This window comes from Papaver somniferum, chromosome 7, assembly GCF_003573695.1.
Source record: "Papaver somniferum cultivar HN1 chromosome 7, ASM357369v1, whole genome shotgun sequence".
NCBI classification, from domain to species: Eukaryota; Viridiplantae; Streptophyta; class Magnoliopsida; order Ranunculales; family Papaveraceae; genus Papaver; species Papaver somniferum.
The window spans coordinates 214,092,469-214,110,055 of record NC_039364.1 but is presented as its reverse complement, the minus strand read 5'-3'; the positions used below and the strand labels follow the sequence as shown (position 1 = coordinate 214,110,055).

The following is a 17,587-nucleotide window of genomic DNA, read 5'->3' as shown; positions in this document are numbered from 1 at the left end:
TCTGTTCGGGTTTTAACCCATCTGCTACGGGCCGGTCGGTTTCGTATTTAAATCCGCTTTAACCCGGTTCATAGTCACGCTTATCACATTTACAGCGTTTGCTTTCTTGATGATATTGACGAACTCATTATGTATGTAGACATGTAAGATGGATCGGGTCATTGATATTTTCTTTTATTGTCTGCCCGTGTTATTTGTTATGTGCTTGAGCACTTGTTAAACAGTAATACAGTTTGGCTTGGCCTAATGTGCAATATGAGTGGAACAAACTAACTGTTAGACAATAGGTGGAGTTGTGGTTTGGAAGCGATAATATTTGCCCGTTGGAAGTGTTAAATGGAAATATCTGTCTGCAAAGATTCGTTGGTTCAAAAGTAGGTCGTTGCTTAGATTTTCTTCATTATGTATAATAGATGTACGAAACAAAGTTGTTTCTTTGGTATGCATTATGAGCCATTTCGATTTACTGGTTTTTTCAGGTGGGTTCGGACGGGTTTAGAATCATAATCAACCCAATTATAGCGGGTTTTTATTCTCATAACCAACAATCTACGGGAGGGTTCGGTTTAAAAACCCACTTGTTTATCGGATACGGCGTGCTCGGTTAAGAGGGTCGGGTTTTGTGTAGCACTAGTTGGCGTATAATTACCGTTGTATGTTATGTTATTTCTATTTAACCTTTTTTTCTTTGGTTATTTATATTACTTTAAAATTGGGCATGGCTTTTCTTATGAATCTTGTAAATAAGGACCATATATCCCATTCTGAAAGCGCAAGTATTTAGTAACAAGTGCATTTGTAGCTTTATTACAAAATCTGATAGTGCCACGAGACTCTCAGAACAACGTGGTTTCGAAACCAAAGAGTGGTTTCAAAACCAACATTTTTTTTTGGTAAGATAAAATAAAGCAATAGAAAATAATTAAATGAATTTTAAGAAATAAAGTAAACAGCAGGTGCCAAAATCCTCAAAATTGTCACTTTGAAAAATAAACTACTATACGATCTAGTACTTAACAAGAGCTAGAATTTCTAGTTGTGCACCTAGTTGTTCTTAAGCAATTTTCTCGGCCCTGAGATTCAACTTGGTCAACTACTTTTTACGCTCATAATTTACCTGGGATCTCGCATTTATCTTCTCTTCGAGTTCCTTGATGGTATCGGCATGACTCGATCCAACCTCGGATGAAAGTCTTCCCAACATGCAGTATTAATGTCCAGGTCGAAGTCGAGACCTTATGAGCATCACAGATGGACATTCTTTTAATCTTGTCATAAAGGGGTGGTATATCCTCATAAGCCTTAAACCCAGCGAGTGTCGCAGCCCTATGCTTTGTCTTGTGTGAAATTATACCATAGATAGTCCTCCAAAGGATCTTAGCAGAAGCCTTGAAATGAATAGGGCCATGAGAAGATTCAGTCTTCATCTTATTCCTTAGAAAAGAAAATAATTTATTTTCTGATGAACAAGATCACCAGAAAGACATATCTCTTTACAACGAACAACTACAAGTTATTGTCCATTAAGAAATTCTTTGGAAATAATGGAAGCTAGGTCCGAGATTCACATCTATGAATTGAAAGGGCCGAATGATCAACTCTGCAATCAGTTGTTAAAATCAACATTTAGCGCAATCATATATGTGTAAATTAACTCATCTCTAGTTCCTTCAACACTTTGACCTAGTTAATGGTCAAGGTTATCCCGATAAATTATAGACACAATTTCTCCGCGAGTAAAATAAGAATGTATATTCATTGCAATAGGTATTGATCCGGAAAGTGAGTATATCTTCGACATATAGATAGATAGATAGATAGATAGATAGATAGATAGATAGAAACTACAACTCAATTTTCACGTTACTAACGTTATTGATGGTGAAACCCTCCATAGATGTGATAGTGTATTCTATTGTCTACAAGTCTTCTTCAATCTGCTTGGATAACTGAACTAACAAGTTGATGTGATTTATCCTATGACTATTACCTAACTTTAACCTAATATAAACAGAGCAATCTTCAAAAATAACTCAAGATATGTTTTAACATGTAAATTTGGCACCTCAAAACTTAATATACCGGTGTATGTGGGTTCAACCGAGTTGTACTCTACCACATTGCACAAGATTCTACTTGATTCATATGTCATATTTGTCGGGTAAGTTCTTGCTGCCACAAAATCGTGTGCATGATTATAGGCTAATATGCTAATACTAGGGTTGTTAACGGTACTTAACGGAACGGATAATAGTTGCCCGTATCCAAATCCTTTTGTTTTTACCGGATATTCGTATTCGATAATTATCTGACGGATAAAAAAAAATCATTTTCATATCCGAATTCGTTAATCCGACAATTATTCGAAAAGTATATAAGAAAAGATAAAACATCTTATTTGGATGTGCGTGTTTAATCACTTCTTCTTCTCGTGATTCAAAAATTATAACACCAAATTGTTTTGATGAATTTGTCATTCCTTCATTTCTTTGCGAGCAAAATCATCAAAACATGTAAAAGAATTAGCTAAATTTAACTCATAATAGTATTTTTAGATACAAATATTTATGTTATCGGATATCGGATTATTATCCTATAGGGTAATAGTAAAGAGAAATTATTTATATTCGTACCTGGTATCTGAAACTTCATAATATATCCTTAATTTTCGGTATGGACTCAGACAAATATCGAATATTTTGTTATTTAATTACAGGCCTAACCAATACCAACCGATAAACCATATTTATGATAATATGCATCAACAATATTTTCAAGAGTAAAAAAATAGGGGAATAGGGTACATAGGAGTAGGAGGCATATTAATTAATGTCCCAATTGTGTCGTATGTTTCTTGACTTAATTGGAAAATGATTATATTTGCTCTAATGTTTGAATTGTTGTACACCACTTAGTAAATTTAGTTTCCATATTGTCCACATAATGGCGGTAACAAATTGGACTTTTTCATCCTCTTGTAAACGGATATCAACTTCAATACTGCCACGAGAATTGATTCAATTATTGGTTTTCTAATTCATTCATATTGTTGTGCCTCATTGATAAGTGCATAATTCACATTTTCGAGTGTCAATTCCATACTTTTTTTGATTAGATTTCTTGCATATTATCCTTGAATTACTCATGTTTTTTATTTTATTTATTTATTTAGGTGAATCATCCAAAGTCAATGGAACCAGGGTTGAAAGAGCTAAGAAGAGAAAATGATTTATTCCAGCACAAGAAAGAAGAGTTGAAGCTTAAGAAGACACTTTTGAAGTGAAGATCCAGAAGTACCCACAGTTAGGAAATGCTACAAACCCAACCGTATAACTGGGAAGATAGCACCAATCATGTCATGTTTATGGTTGGAATCGTATCATCCCAACCATATATGAACTAGGTTTACGAGAAGCGTCAGAGCTAGAGTTATGGTGAGGAAATCAAACCGTTTACAAATCCAGGGTCACATACGGTTTGGAAAGCACCTCTAAACCCAAGTGTAAATTCACATAAAGACAAATGAAGGATTTAAAGACACCATCTTACTTGTCACGCCCCAACTCTTAAACCTGCTTAGCTAATATGATTACATCTTAATTGAAGTAACAAGTCTAAAATATAGATTTGAGAATCGTAATTACATAAAGTGAACTAAATTAACCCAATCTCTTTGATAACTTATAAATGAGAATCTCTCGGGTGATCTGAATATAGTAGTGTTTTGTTTTGAAGTTTAACAAGAAATACATATATGTAAAAGATGTGTATCAATCTTAATTTGCTAAAGATTTAAATTACGGAAACAAATATCTTCACGCTCGTCATCTCTTCCGATAACTGAAAATACTGAAGTGGGAACGAGTGAGCACATCATCCCAAGGAGGGGGGGAGGGGGTCGCTGGGTCAGTGGATACCATTATAACATCCAAGTAATCACTAACATACTTCACAGTTCTACTAAAGAAAAACGATAAAACATCTTTAACACACAACACAAAGCAGAAGATTACTTCAACTCTTTTCCCCAGATATTGTGTCCACTTGCAATATTTTTGAAAGATACACCACCGGATGGATCTACGAGAAATGAGTTAAACAACCTAAACATATGTTTTCCTAACCTCGTCTCACTCAAAATAGAAGAAGATGCTAGGAATAACTCCAGTATCAAATGACAGCATGAATCCAGGTACCATAAATTATTATCGTGGAATGCGTACACCTCATAAATTCTAATGCCACCTTCTAAGTCTAGAATATATAATAAGGTTTTGATTACTATGATATGACCCCACACAACAAGTTCACCAAGGTCCAATCATTATTCATAGACCAGGGTCTCCAAATAATGACCATAGTAACACAGTCATACTACTAAGACTGAACAATCAAGCATAATATATATACGAGTGATTTTCCCAAAATAAAATAGTATATATAATATCAGAACGGATGGCGTACCGCCCTACTAAGATACTATTACCGACGGATGACGTACCGCCCTACTATCAGAATAAGCAATAAAAATTAATAATATAAAGACGGATGGCGTACCGCCCTACTAAGATACTATTACCTACGGATGACATACCACCCTACTTAACTTAGCTAAGAGCTATGGGGAAATACATACACTCTTCGCATGGAATCACACAACGCATATCACACAACATACTTATTCAATTACATACAAACATGCTCACAGAGAAGTAAGGATTTCACCATGATCGCAGATAAAGTAAACTTAATGATTACAATAAGGTTACAAGTTCCTTCCTGTTTTGTAAGAAAACCAGCCGAACTTCAAGATTCCCATTCTACAATTTCTTATCCCCGTCATTATCATCATTGTCATCATCTTGAACGTGTAATTACCATCTGAATCAACATGACAATGATACATAAATGGTCTTTCGATATCCTTTGTTCTCCCCAATATTCTTTCTGGTTTTCCACTATCTCTTCCTCTATAATTTCCATTTATAAGTTTATGACCAAATTGGTCATTTAGAGAAGTGTTAGAGCATGGCTCGGTTGAACCCACCAAGCGTTGGTATGTCAAGTTTGGTTGTCATATTTTAGTGAATCAAAACTCATGTTAAGAGTCGCTTGATTATGTACTAGAGTTAAACTTCACATAGGTTAGCTTGAAAGTATTAGGATATGAGACATTACAAGTATTGTGAAGACTTGAAGATGTGAAGAAGCAAGGAGCTACAACGACAAAAATCATCCTTCCGCTTGAGGTTAGTGATATTTGACTTGAACTGTTTCATTCTCTAACGTATCTTTCAAGTCGTGCATATTGAAAACATAATTGCGAAGCATATTTGAACTCTAGATAGACATAGTATTAAGGAATACAATACGAGGTTTATTACTTAACCATTAAACTTTGTAGATAAGACATCGCCATAATCATTTGAATGCTATTGTGATTATGTATGGGTATGAGGTGAGGAATTCATCCTAGGGAATAATGTTTACATGTGTTCTAAGGAAGTAAGTTCATAAACTTATTTTGTGAACCGAAAAGGAAATTTCCAGGTGTTATTGGTTTTGTTATTCATTGCATATCTTATGAACAACCAATATGTGTGATAAAGTAGAACCGCTCACAACTTGTTATGTTTTTGGTAGAACTATTCACAAAGGCCTGACTTTTGTATTGGTATAACTTTTATTAGTAAAACCAATCTTAAGTAATCACCTTGGTAAGATCGGATTATGTCTGCCTTAGGGAAAGGGAACCGATCCTTGTAAGGGAAAGGGGACCGATCCTAGTATGGGAAAGGGGGAACCGATCCTTGTAAGGGGTGCAGTACATCAAGGGGAACCGATCCTTGTATGGGGTGCAGCAAGGTTTACAACAGAAAGGGGAACCGATCCTGTGAACATGTGCAACACATATAAGTTGGATACCATATATATGTGGGGAACCGATCCTAGTACCTAGTCAACCGAATCTTTTGGGAAGCTAGTGTGACTATGCGTAGTACTCACATGGAGGTAGAACCGAAACTTGTTTTGGTAGAACCGTAAACCCATGATTATGATTGAATGTTGGTTTGATCAATCACATAGTTCTTGAAAGTCAGATGAACCAATTTTAAACTTTTTTGGAAGTGTGGCAAATCGGTTTCAAGGTTGTAAGTGTGAAAGAGAACTTACAAAGTTAAGATGTCGACAAACTTTGAACACGTGCTGAGAATGTTTATTTCTATAATTGTTCAAATATATTCCTTAACGGCTAAGGGAAGAGAATCCCAAGATCGAAACACAAATAAGTTAAAAATCTTTTAATTAAGGTTATTAATTTCATTTGTATGGAAATTACAGAATTGGTAATGTGCATTTACTAATTATATTTTCCAAGAGATTTCGATTGTTATTTTTGGACAAAGCATTTCCAGGAATTATGAAAACCGAATCTGTGCATTTACGAATATCTTGAGAATATTGGAAATTCCTTGGTGTCCAAACTTCCTTGTATATAAATACACGAAGTTTGCCTTTCTAGCAAACTAATCCTTCGTAACAACAGACTTCCTCTTTTGTCTTTGTTACTGGTGTAGCCGCCTATCGGAGAGGAAAGTAATCTAATTAGGTGAAATCTCTTACGACCGCTCGTTTTAAAGTCTTCTTTGGGATTGAGAAGCTCTAGCGCGACCCGTTGGTGGGAAACTAGATAATTGCGGTTTATCTTTGTTTTCGATTGACTAACGGTGGTTGAAATCTGATTGCACCTAGCTTGTTTATTCTTGAGAATCTTCTCTTCTGATATAAGATTCACTCAAACTAGTTCAGAGTTTAGACATGGATCTTTAGAATTTTGTTAGTTCTAAAGACGTGATGAGTGCTAAAAAGTGCATATTTCTATATATTTTTCTTGGCATTTAACTCATCTTTTGTGCATTAATTCTACATTTTATCCCATATTCTGTATTTTCTTTGTTTTCAAGAATAAATATTTTTATTAATTAATTTTTCATTTTTAGGTAATAAATAAAGACTAGATGAGTTGCGGAGCGAAAAGTGCAAAGACACGGAGAAAGCCGGCGGAAACTCTAGAGGAAAAGAAGTGCAGAATGCGGTATGGAAGACTCAAGGATGAAAATGGGCTCACAAAGGAAGAAATTGTTCTTAAAGAAGAAGTGGGCTCAAGATTGTTTAAGCCCAAAACCCATTTTCTAAGCCTAAAATCAATACCCAAACCCGTTTCCCCTCTTAACCGTCAGATTGGATCCATTTCATCATCTAACGGTCGTTACATCAGAGTACATCGAGCTTTGATGTTCCTGTCTAACACTATAGCACCTAACTCCATCTTGGACCGTCAGTTTTGATGTATCTCAGATCCAACGGTCTTTCCACACCCATCTCCATCACGCCGTTGGATCATTCCTTCATCTTTTCATCCAACGGATTCCCCTTACAAAACATCAAATATTGATGATCCCGCACAACACCCTAGTACCTAATATCTATACCCCAAAACAAACGATCCCTAAACCTAAATCCATCGATCTCTTCTCCTCCACCTCCTCCCTCACCGTCTGCAGAGAAAACCCATGTCCGCCATCACCACCACCTGCTCTGCCTATACCACCACCACCTGCTCTGCCTATACCGCCACCACTACACTCCATCATTCTCCTATCCCCTAGCCACTCATTACATCAACCCCTCAACCTATTCTTCCCACTGAAACCCTAGTTTTAGGGGTTGATGAAATTAGTGAGCTAGAAACGCAATTGAAGGTGTGGGAAGCATCAGGAGACCATAAGGAAGCATGGGTCGACATACTCAAGAGTTTTCAGAGATTAGGTAAGGGCTAATTCAATTTTTGATAAAACCCTAATTTTGGATTTTTGGGGATTTTATGTTTTAATGATTGTATGTATGAATTGGAAGCATGGGTGAGAGCTACTGAGTGAATTCATAGAATTAGGTGAGGTTAATTTGTATTTTTAAGCAAACCCTAATTTTACTGATTTGGGGCTTTTGGGGATATTTTGGGGGAATTGTAATTGACTATAAATTAGAGTCTTGGGGTGTTGTATAGGGCATGCCTGGACTAGCCAGTGCTTCACCCAAGAGGACTGGAATAGCCAGTGCCTCAAGGGTTAGTTTTTATTTTAAATGATGTTGTAAATTTCAATTGTTTTTATCCTATCCATGCTTTGATCTTGTTGTGCTTGAATTGTCTAGGATTGAATATCCTTTTAGGTTGTTAAAACACTAAGCAAGCTTCTCTGCGGGTAGTTGCAGTGTGAGAGCCCCAACTATCACAAGGTTTAGAATTCATCTTAGTGCCTTTAGCCTCCTTTCTAGACCAACCCTTAGATGAACAGCCGGCTTTGAACCGCAACTGTCATCTAGTTATTCAGAAAGCCTAGAAGCTGACTGATAACTAACAAGGGACAAGAACATAGCTGGAGGACCTGCCTTTGTAATCTTTTATCACTGCCCTTGGCTCACTTCCTTGGTTTGTTTGTCATTGTTTCACTGTTTCTTTGTTTCTTTATCACTTCCTGTGTTATTGCCTCTTTTTGTTGTTGTTGCTCTTACTTTTACAGTCTTGCATTTTACTTCACCACTAGTTCACTGCCTTAGGCTCACTGCCTTTGTTTAACTTCCACTGTCACTATCACTGCCACTGTCACAATCATTGATTCATTAGTTCACTGCCACTGCTTAGCTTAGAGAACTAGCTTAGCTTAGGAAAGCCTCAACTCACACCCAAGTCCCTGTGGAAATGACCCGTATTTTCCCTGTATACAATCGACACCGTGCACTTGCGGTTAACAAGTAGGCTTCTTCATTGTCTTATTTTCTTACACTCTTAAAAGCCTATCAAGACGATCTTGTGATAATCCATTGTTTACAGACTCCGTTCTGTGCGTAATTGATCACAAGAGATTCAAGTGATTGTGTGCAGGTTTTTATTGAAGATTTAAGAAGATTTGAAGACAAAGAATATATTGAAGATCTGACTTGGGTTTTATAATCTTTGGTGTACACAATACTTGTTTCGGTAAAATAGGATCCAATTAATAATTGGTTTATCCTTGTGGTAGATTGGATTGATTAATTGAGTAGATCGGCATCAACATGGTTCTTCAGATTAAAGGTGTTGTTGGCTTAATCTTAAACGATTACCTTAGGGTGATTAAACATACGATAGATCTAGACCCGACGAAGGAGTTTATGTTGAGATAAACGGAAGAGACTTTGTCCAACTCATATCACTTGGGTTAATAGAGTTGATACCAAACAGATTTCTTGTTCCTTTATTGTTTGGAATACGAACCAAAGGGATTGTTCCAAGTACGTGACTTATTCATAGGTCGGAGGCGTGGGAATACATACGGAACTAAGTGAACTATAGGGTTAGTTACTTGGTCTCAACTATACAAAGTTAGGTGTAATTTTGTGTAGCGGCTTAATCCTGAGAGTATTCAATTCTGGACTAGGTCCCGGGGTTTTTCTGCATTTGCAGTTTCCTCGTTAACAAAATCTTGCTGTGTCATTTACTTTTATTTTCCGCATTATAATTGTTTTATTATAATTAAAGTAAATTACACAAACATTAATTCCTATTTACTTGATAAGCAATCCTATTGTGTTTGGTTAAGTCCGAACCTTTGTATCAAGTAAACATACTTCGTTGTTGTATTGTCTCGATCTCGTATCCATAGACAATCACACGAAGTGTGAACCGATTAGTTGTATTGTCTCGACTCAGTCCATAGATAATAACTTTCGTAGAAAGGACTTATAGGTAGGAAAAGTTTTAGCTTGAGGTATATTTGGGTACCATCGCCTTTTCAATTGGTATCAGAGCAGGCAAACACGAAAAGATCTAACAATCTGTGTTTGATGCGATCCAACCTATAAGATAATGGGCCAAGGCAAAGTTAAGCGAGAGCGAAGACTTAAGAAAGGCTCATTTAACGTATCGCAAGACGTTGAAAGTTTTGACTTTAAGAAATGCTTAAAAGAAGTTTTTTCATCAAGTTCTACTTACTCTTTTGAGAATAAGTCTGATTGTTCTCTAGATGAGACTAAGTTAAGCCCTGTATTCGAAATCAATGATTCAGACTTTGAAAAATGTCTTTTTGATAACAAGATATCTTTGAGTTCTATACCGGAGATTTCTGATGAAAGATCAAGTGTAAAAATATCTGAACTAAAGGAATTGAGCAAACAATTACTTATTTGTTCTAATGATCTTCTTTCAACATATGAAAGAGAACGAGAGTTAACTTTAAAGTTTGAAAATCTCAATGAGGAGCATAACTTGCTGAAAGAAGAATACTCACAATAAATGCTTATTTACAAGAAGGTATTTGAGAAAAATCAGGATGTTTTTAAAGCGTTTAAAAGTGAAAGTGAAAGGGTGAATCAAAATCACAAGAAGTTTAGGGAGGATACTTCTCAACAAATACAGGGTCTTGAAGAAAAACTTGCTGAATCTGATGCAAGGATTAACTCTCAACAAAAGAGTTTCGAAGAGAAAGAAGGTGTATATCTCTTACGAGAAAAATGCCTTGAGGCTGATCTAGCTAGTACTCTTGATAAATTCAAGATGTTGGAAGAAGAAAATTTGGACCTTAAAAAGTTCAATGCTAGCTCAAACAATTTAACCTCAATGTTAGAAGCAAGTAGAAATCATCGTGATACACGAAGATTGGTCTATAAGGGAATAGATGCTTCAAATATTAACAAAGAATTAAAATTTGTTAAAGCTACTAATTCTTCTCAACCAGAGGCTTCCATTGATGACAAAGATGCTCATATTTCGTGTAAAGAAGAAAAGTCTCTAAGAATAGTGTTCAACCAGCAGCAATCAAAGAGAGCACTTCTTCTAATGTCAAGAAAGCAACAACGTTGAACAAGGATAAGAAGAAGAAGAAAACTCGTCGAGCTCCAATGCAAGAGGATCCAAAAAAAGGTAACATTAAAACTCATACTTCGTATATTTATACTAAGCATTGTTATTATTGTGGTAATAACGGACACTTACAATGGGGATGCAAATTTCGTACGATGCAAAATGCGCTTTCTATTGTGTCAAACGGATTGGCTAAGTTTTCTCCTCATAAGAAATCAGATCGGTATTGTCCTAAGTTTAGGCAAAAAAATTATTATAATGATAGTTCAAATTTTGCATATCACTCGACAAGGTCATTTCATAAAGGACCCAATTATAGAAAGAGAGATGACTTTTTAAATGCAAAAACAAGATCTGATGTTCCAAATTGGAGAAAGGGTGTTTCGCAAAGTATTCAAAAGGACAATGATCCTAATGGTATTATGAAGGAGAAAGCTGCTCCTGCGAAACCCAACTCTAAATGGGTCCCTAAGTCCTCCATAGCCAAGAAGGGACCAAAAGTTAGTCACAAGAATGACTCTCAGCTGTTAATTGTTGGTGACAATAATTACAAGAGTCTTCTTGAAAGGCTAAAGAAAGACATTATGTCTGAAATCTCTTGTACTAGTAAAGGTTGTGATAATGACACTCTACATCACAAGTCAAAGAAGAAAAACAAGATATGGAACAAGAGAAAACAAACCAAGCAAGAGGTCAAGAATGATGATTCTTTCGTAGTCACTCGTGACGAACAAGACAAGGATCAACTTAACACAACCTAGTTGTGTTAGAATGTGCATGCTCACCTTAGTGCTCAATATTTTTAAAGGTGAGGAAGCACATGAAAAACTGAGCACATGATCTCTCGATTATTATATGACTAATTAACATCTTTGGAGAGATTGCTTTTCTTATATACCCATACCTTATCTTTCTATATTTGAGATTTTTATAGAAACGGTAATTGTGAGTTTATGATGTTGATATCTACTGATCATATATGTGTATCTCTTGTTTTTATGGTTAAAACGAGCCAAAAATCACTGAATTCGGACATCGTATGCAAAAGTTATGTCGAAAACAGTTTAGTATTATGATCTGTCACAAGTAACACATGGGAACCGATCATAGTACCTCCTAGGGAACCGATCCTAGTACCATGTCATGGTAAGGGAACCGATCCTAGTGAGAGGTCCCCTTACGAAGAAGTGTAAAACTGTTGTGCACATAACTTCTTCGTCCGAACTCGGAACGACCTCATTATTTTTGCGTTGTTTTGATAATTCAATTTCTTATAAGATTGAGGTAATTGAAATACTTGATTTTATGTTGAATATTTATGGTGTATTTCAAATTGGTTTATGGGATGTTTGATTTCGGTTTTACTACCTTAATATTCGATCTCATATATTGTGAACCCTCATGGTTTGGGTGACTTTTTGATTTAGCGGGATTAAGTTCTAGCCCTAGTAGGTAGGCTTTATGAAAGGATTATGAGGGGTTCTAATAGAAACAATATGTGAAAAAGTCACAATATGTTGAATCGGTTTTGGTTTAGCATAAAAGCATATGTGTTTCGACGGTTTTCAACTTTTGCTTGCAATTGTTAAAACCGGTTTTCAAGCTTTCTCTGGTAAAGGTTTAGGTATGTTGTTATTCTTTTGTTCACGCATAAGGATGACAACGTGGTGATATTTCGATATCAATTCTCCCTGGACGAAGATGCAATCATATTGGAGAAGTGGATGCGAAATTTGAGGTAACAATCTTGTTAGTTAATTTTTTTCCTGTTTAAGAAAATCCTGAGTTTATATTATATATATTGTTGCTTTTGCTTAACGAAATTTAGGTTCAATTGATATTTATTCCATGATGTGTGTTTCAATTGGTTCCTGTTAAGAAAAACTATTGTTATCTTGCTTTATTGTGTGATATCAATCGTTTAGGCTTACAAAATTTCGGTACAATTGATGTGTGTGTGATTCAATTGGTTCCGGTTTAGAAAAACTATTGTTATCTTGCTTTTGTATGGTATCAATCACTTAGGCTTACAAAATTACGGTGCAATTACGATGCTTATAATGTATATTGTTGTTTCAATTGCTTCCGGTTGAGGTGAATAATTATGCAAGTTGATTTATTTTGGTTTGTATGAATTATTTATGGATTAACGAAATAATATGTGTACGGGATGAGTTGTTTAGTCCAATTCGATTCCGGATAAGAAACTAAGTTAATTCTGATCTTAGTTTGTCTTATCAAAGTGAGGTTTCGGTTATTCAAGTCTAATCGAATGCCTAAACAAAGAAATACTAGTTAACTAACCTAGTATTTGGTTTGTTTAAAAATTGAAAGGTCTAAGTTTATGGATAATTAGAACCTGATGAGAAAAATGGAGTTTATTCTTTATTTTGGCTTATCAAATTAAGCGGTTGTTTTTGAACAATCGGTTTAGCAAAGGAACTAATGTGATTAGTTATTTTTGGTTTGCTAAACTAAATGGGAAAAATTGTTTCCTTGGTAACATATCAAAATAAGACTACTTGTAGTTTCGGTTTTGATATTAGTTATCAGAACATGATGTGTGGAACCCTCGTGCCTAACTCTACATGTTTGCAAGTCTATTCTGAGATTTGTAAGATTCTTTTCGTGTTGTCCTTTATTTTTTCGTTTCTTTGTCATTTTTGTGACAAAAAGGGGGAGAAATATATGGAGTAAACAAGTGATATTGGCATTGATTTTATATTAATTGGTATCACTAAGGAAAAGAACATTGGTACTTGAATGTTTTATCTAACAAAGAGTGAAAGCACAGACTAAGGGGGAGTAACATGTCATATAGATTGGTATAACAAAGACGCGTGGATTGAATATCTACCTATCTTCCTTAGGGGGAGTATTTTCTTTGTTATTATAATGTCAACAACGACATTTTCAAGGATTGAATGTAAGCAGTTTCACTGTGCTGTTGAATCAGGAATCAAGCGGATTGTAATGAATTATTGTAATTTGTTTATCCATATGATGTAAGAGTTTTGTCACTAAAATTGACAAAGGGGGAGATTGTTAGAGCATGGCTCGGTTGAACCCACCAAGCGTTGGTATGTCAAGTTTGGTTGTCATATTTTAGTGAATCAAAACTCATGTTAAGAGTCGCTTGATTATGTACTAGAGTTAAATTTCGTATAGGTTAGCTTGAAAGTATTAGGATATGAGACATTACAAGTATTGCGAAGACTTGAAGATGTGAAGAAGAAATGAGCTACAATGACAACAATCATCCTTCCACTTGAGGTTAGTGATATTTGACTTGAACTGTTTCATTCCCTAACGTATATTTCAAGTCGTGCATATTGAAAACATAACTGCGAAGCATATTTGAACTCTATATAGACATAGTATTAAGGAATACAATACGAGGTTTATTGCTTAACCATTAAACTTTGTAGATAAGACATCGCCACAATCATTTGAATGCTATTGTCATTATGTATGGGTATGAGGTGAGGATTTCATCCTAGGGAAAAATATTTACATGTGTTCTAAGGAAGTAAGTTCATAAACTTGTTTTTTGAACCGAAAAGGAAATTGCCAGGTGTTATTGGTTTTGTTATTCATTGTATATCTTATGAACAGCCAATATGTGTGATAAAGTAGAAACGCTGAAAACTTGTTGTGTTTTTGGTAGAACTATTCACAAAGGCCTGACTTTTGTATTGATATAACTTTTATTAGTAAAACCAATCATAAGTAATCACCTTTGTATGATCGGATCATGTCTGCCTTAGGGAAAGGGAACCGATCCTTGTAAGGGAAGGGGGAACCGATCCTAGTATGGGAAAGGGGGAACCGATCCTTGTAAGGGGTGCAGTACATCAAGGGGAACCGATCCTTGTATGGGGTGCAACAAGGTTTACAGCAAAAGGGGGAACCGATCCTGTGAACATGTGCAACACATATAAGTTAGATACCATATATATGTGGGGAACCGATCCTAGTACCTAGTCAACCGAATCTTTTGGGAAGCTAGTGTGACTATGCATAGTATTCACATGGAGGTAGAACCGAAACTTGTTTTGGTAGAACCGTAAACCCATGATTGTAATTGAATGTTGGTTTGATCAATCACATAGTTCTTGAAAGTCAGGTGAACCAATTCTAAACTTGTTTGGAAGTGTGGCAAATCGGTTTCAAGGTTATAAGTGTGAAAGAGAACTTACAAAGTTAAGATGTCGACAAACTTTGAACATGTGCTGAGAATGTTTATTTCTATAATTGCTCAAAGATATTCCTTAACGGCTAAGGGAAGAGAATCCCAAAATCGAAACACAAATAAGTTAAGAATCTTTTAATTAAGGTTATTAATTTCATTTGTATGGAAGTTACAGAATTGGTAATGTGCATTTACTAATTATATTTTCCAAGAGATTTCGATTGTTATTTTTGGACAGAGCATTTCCAGGAATTATGAAAACCGAATCTGTGCATTTATGAATATCTTGAGAATATTTCCGGTTTTGGAAATTCCTTGGTGTCCAAACTTCCTTGTATATAAATACATGAAGTTTTCCTTTCTAGCAAACTAATCCTTCGTAACAACAGACTTCCTCTTTTGTCTTTGAGAAGCTCTAGCGCGACCCGTTGGTGGGAAACTAGATAATTGCGGTTTATCTTTGTTTTCGATTGATTTGATTGACTAACAGTGGTTGAAATCTGATTGCACCTAGTTTGTTTATTCTTGAGAATCTTCTCTTCTGATATAAGATTCACTCAAACTAGTTCAGAGTTTCGGCAGGGATCTTTAGACTGTTGTTAGTTCTAAAGACGATCTTGTGATAATCCATTGTTAACAGACTCAGTTCTGTGCGTGATTGATCACAAGAGATTCAAGTGATTGTGTGCAGGTTTTTATTGAAGATTTAAGAAGATTTGAAGACAAAGAAGATATTGAAAATATGACTTGGGTTTTATAATCTTTGGTGTACACAATACTTGTTTCGGTAAAAGAGAATCCAATTAATAATCGGTTTATCCTTGTGGTAGATTGGATTGATTAATTGAGTAGATCGGCATCAACACGGTTCTTCGGATTAAAGGTGTTGTTGTCTTAATCTTAAAAGATTACTTAGGGTGATTAAATATAAGATAGATCTAGACCCGACGAAGGACTTTATGTTGAGATAAACGGAAGAGCCTTTGTCCAACTCATATCACTTGGTTGAATAGAGTTGATACCAAACAGATTTATTGTTCCTTTACTGTTTGGAATACAAACCAAAGGGATTGTTCCAAGTACGTGACTTATTCATAGGTCGGAGGCGTGGGAATACATACGGAACTAAGTGAACTATAGGGTTAGTTACTTGGTCTCAACTATACAAAGTTAGGTGTAATTTTGTGTAGCGGCTTAATCCTGAGAGTATTCAATTCTGGACTAGGTCCCGGGGTTTTTCTGCATTTGCAGTTTCCTCGTTAACAAAATCTTGCTGTGTCATTTACTTTTATTTTCCGCATTATAATTGTTTTATTATAATTAAAGTAAATTACACAAACATTAATTCCTATTTACTTGATAAGCAATCCTATTGTGTTTGGTTAAGTCCGAACCTTTGTATCAAGTAAACATACTTCGTTGTTGTATTGTCTCGATCTCGTATCCATTTACAATCACACGAAGTGTGAACCGATTAGTTGTATTGTATCGACTCAGTCCATAGACAATCATTTTCGGAGAAAGGACTTATAGGTAGGAAAAGTTTTAGCTTGAGGTACATTTGGGTACCCTCGCCTTTTTAAGAAGTATGAAGAATGGACAGAAATCGGTCGGAAAGGTCGCCGGAAAGTCTACAAATGACCGGAAAGATCATTGGTCAACTAACAATACGTTCAACTGGTAGTCAAACTAACGACGAAAGTTAATAGTCAACGACTGGACAAACTAGGTCATCTAACAGTCCAGTCAATCAACTTGTCAAAGTTCAAAGTCAAGTCAAAGTTAGGTCAAATGAGAGTGGACTAAGTCAAATAACTGAGTCAGACAGAATAAGACAGATTCGACTCAGTCAGATGGACTGAGTGAGATGAATCATCCAGGCCAAATAAAGTGAATAGAGGTTGGCCAAGGCCATTGCCCAGGCCAATTGGCTATGTTGCGCCATCATGGTGCAACACTAAATATGCCTGAAATCAAAAGCATTACCAGCATTGATGGTTGCATTCCTAGCTCAATTGCAAACAGCACCACAGCCATACTACCATACATCTCCTCATCCCTCAAAACCTTATCCTCATTAGCCATTACCCCCTGCAATTTTATAAGTTAAATCACACAACCCCTTTCACCTGAATCCAATTCTTCCACTACAAGACCGTTCAATATCAAACAAACCCTAACTTAGAATGAACCTTATTTTCTGATTTGATCCGCTAAAGAACATAATATTGAATCTTATACAACTATCCCCACCTTAATTAAGAACAAACCCATCTAAAATTTGAATCAATTAACATCGATTTCACAAGATCTGGAAAGGAGAACACAAACCCTAAATTTACCTTTCCTTCAACTTCCTGAGTTTGAATCAACCCTGGAGTTTAATAGCACCACCATGAATTACCAGGGTTCTCAACTGATTTAACATCTTCTCTTTATTTTCTTCATCTCAAGAACAAACCCTAACCTCGATTTACAACAATATCACTTTCTTC

The 17,587-nt window shown here is 35.7% G+C and overlaps 1 pseudogene; it reads right to left on the bottom strand.

The window, feature by feature from the left end:
- Nucleotides 1-1,006: 1,006 nt before the first annotated feature.
- LOC113295911 lies at nt 1,007-17,177 on the bottom strand (annotated as a pseudogene).
- Between the last annotated feature and the right edge of the window lie 410 nt (nt 17,178-17,587).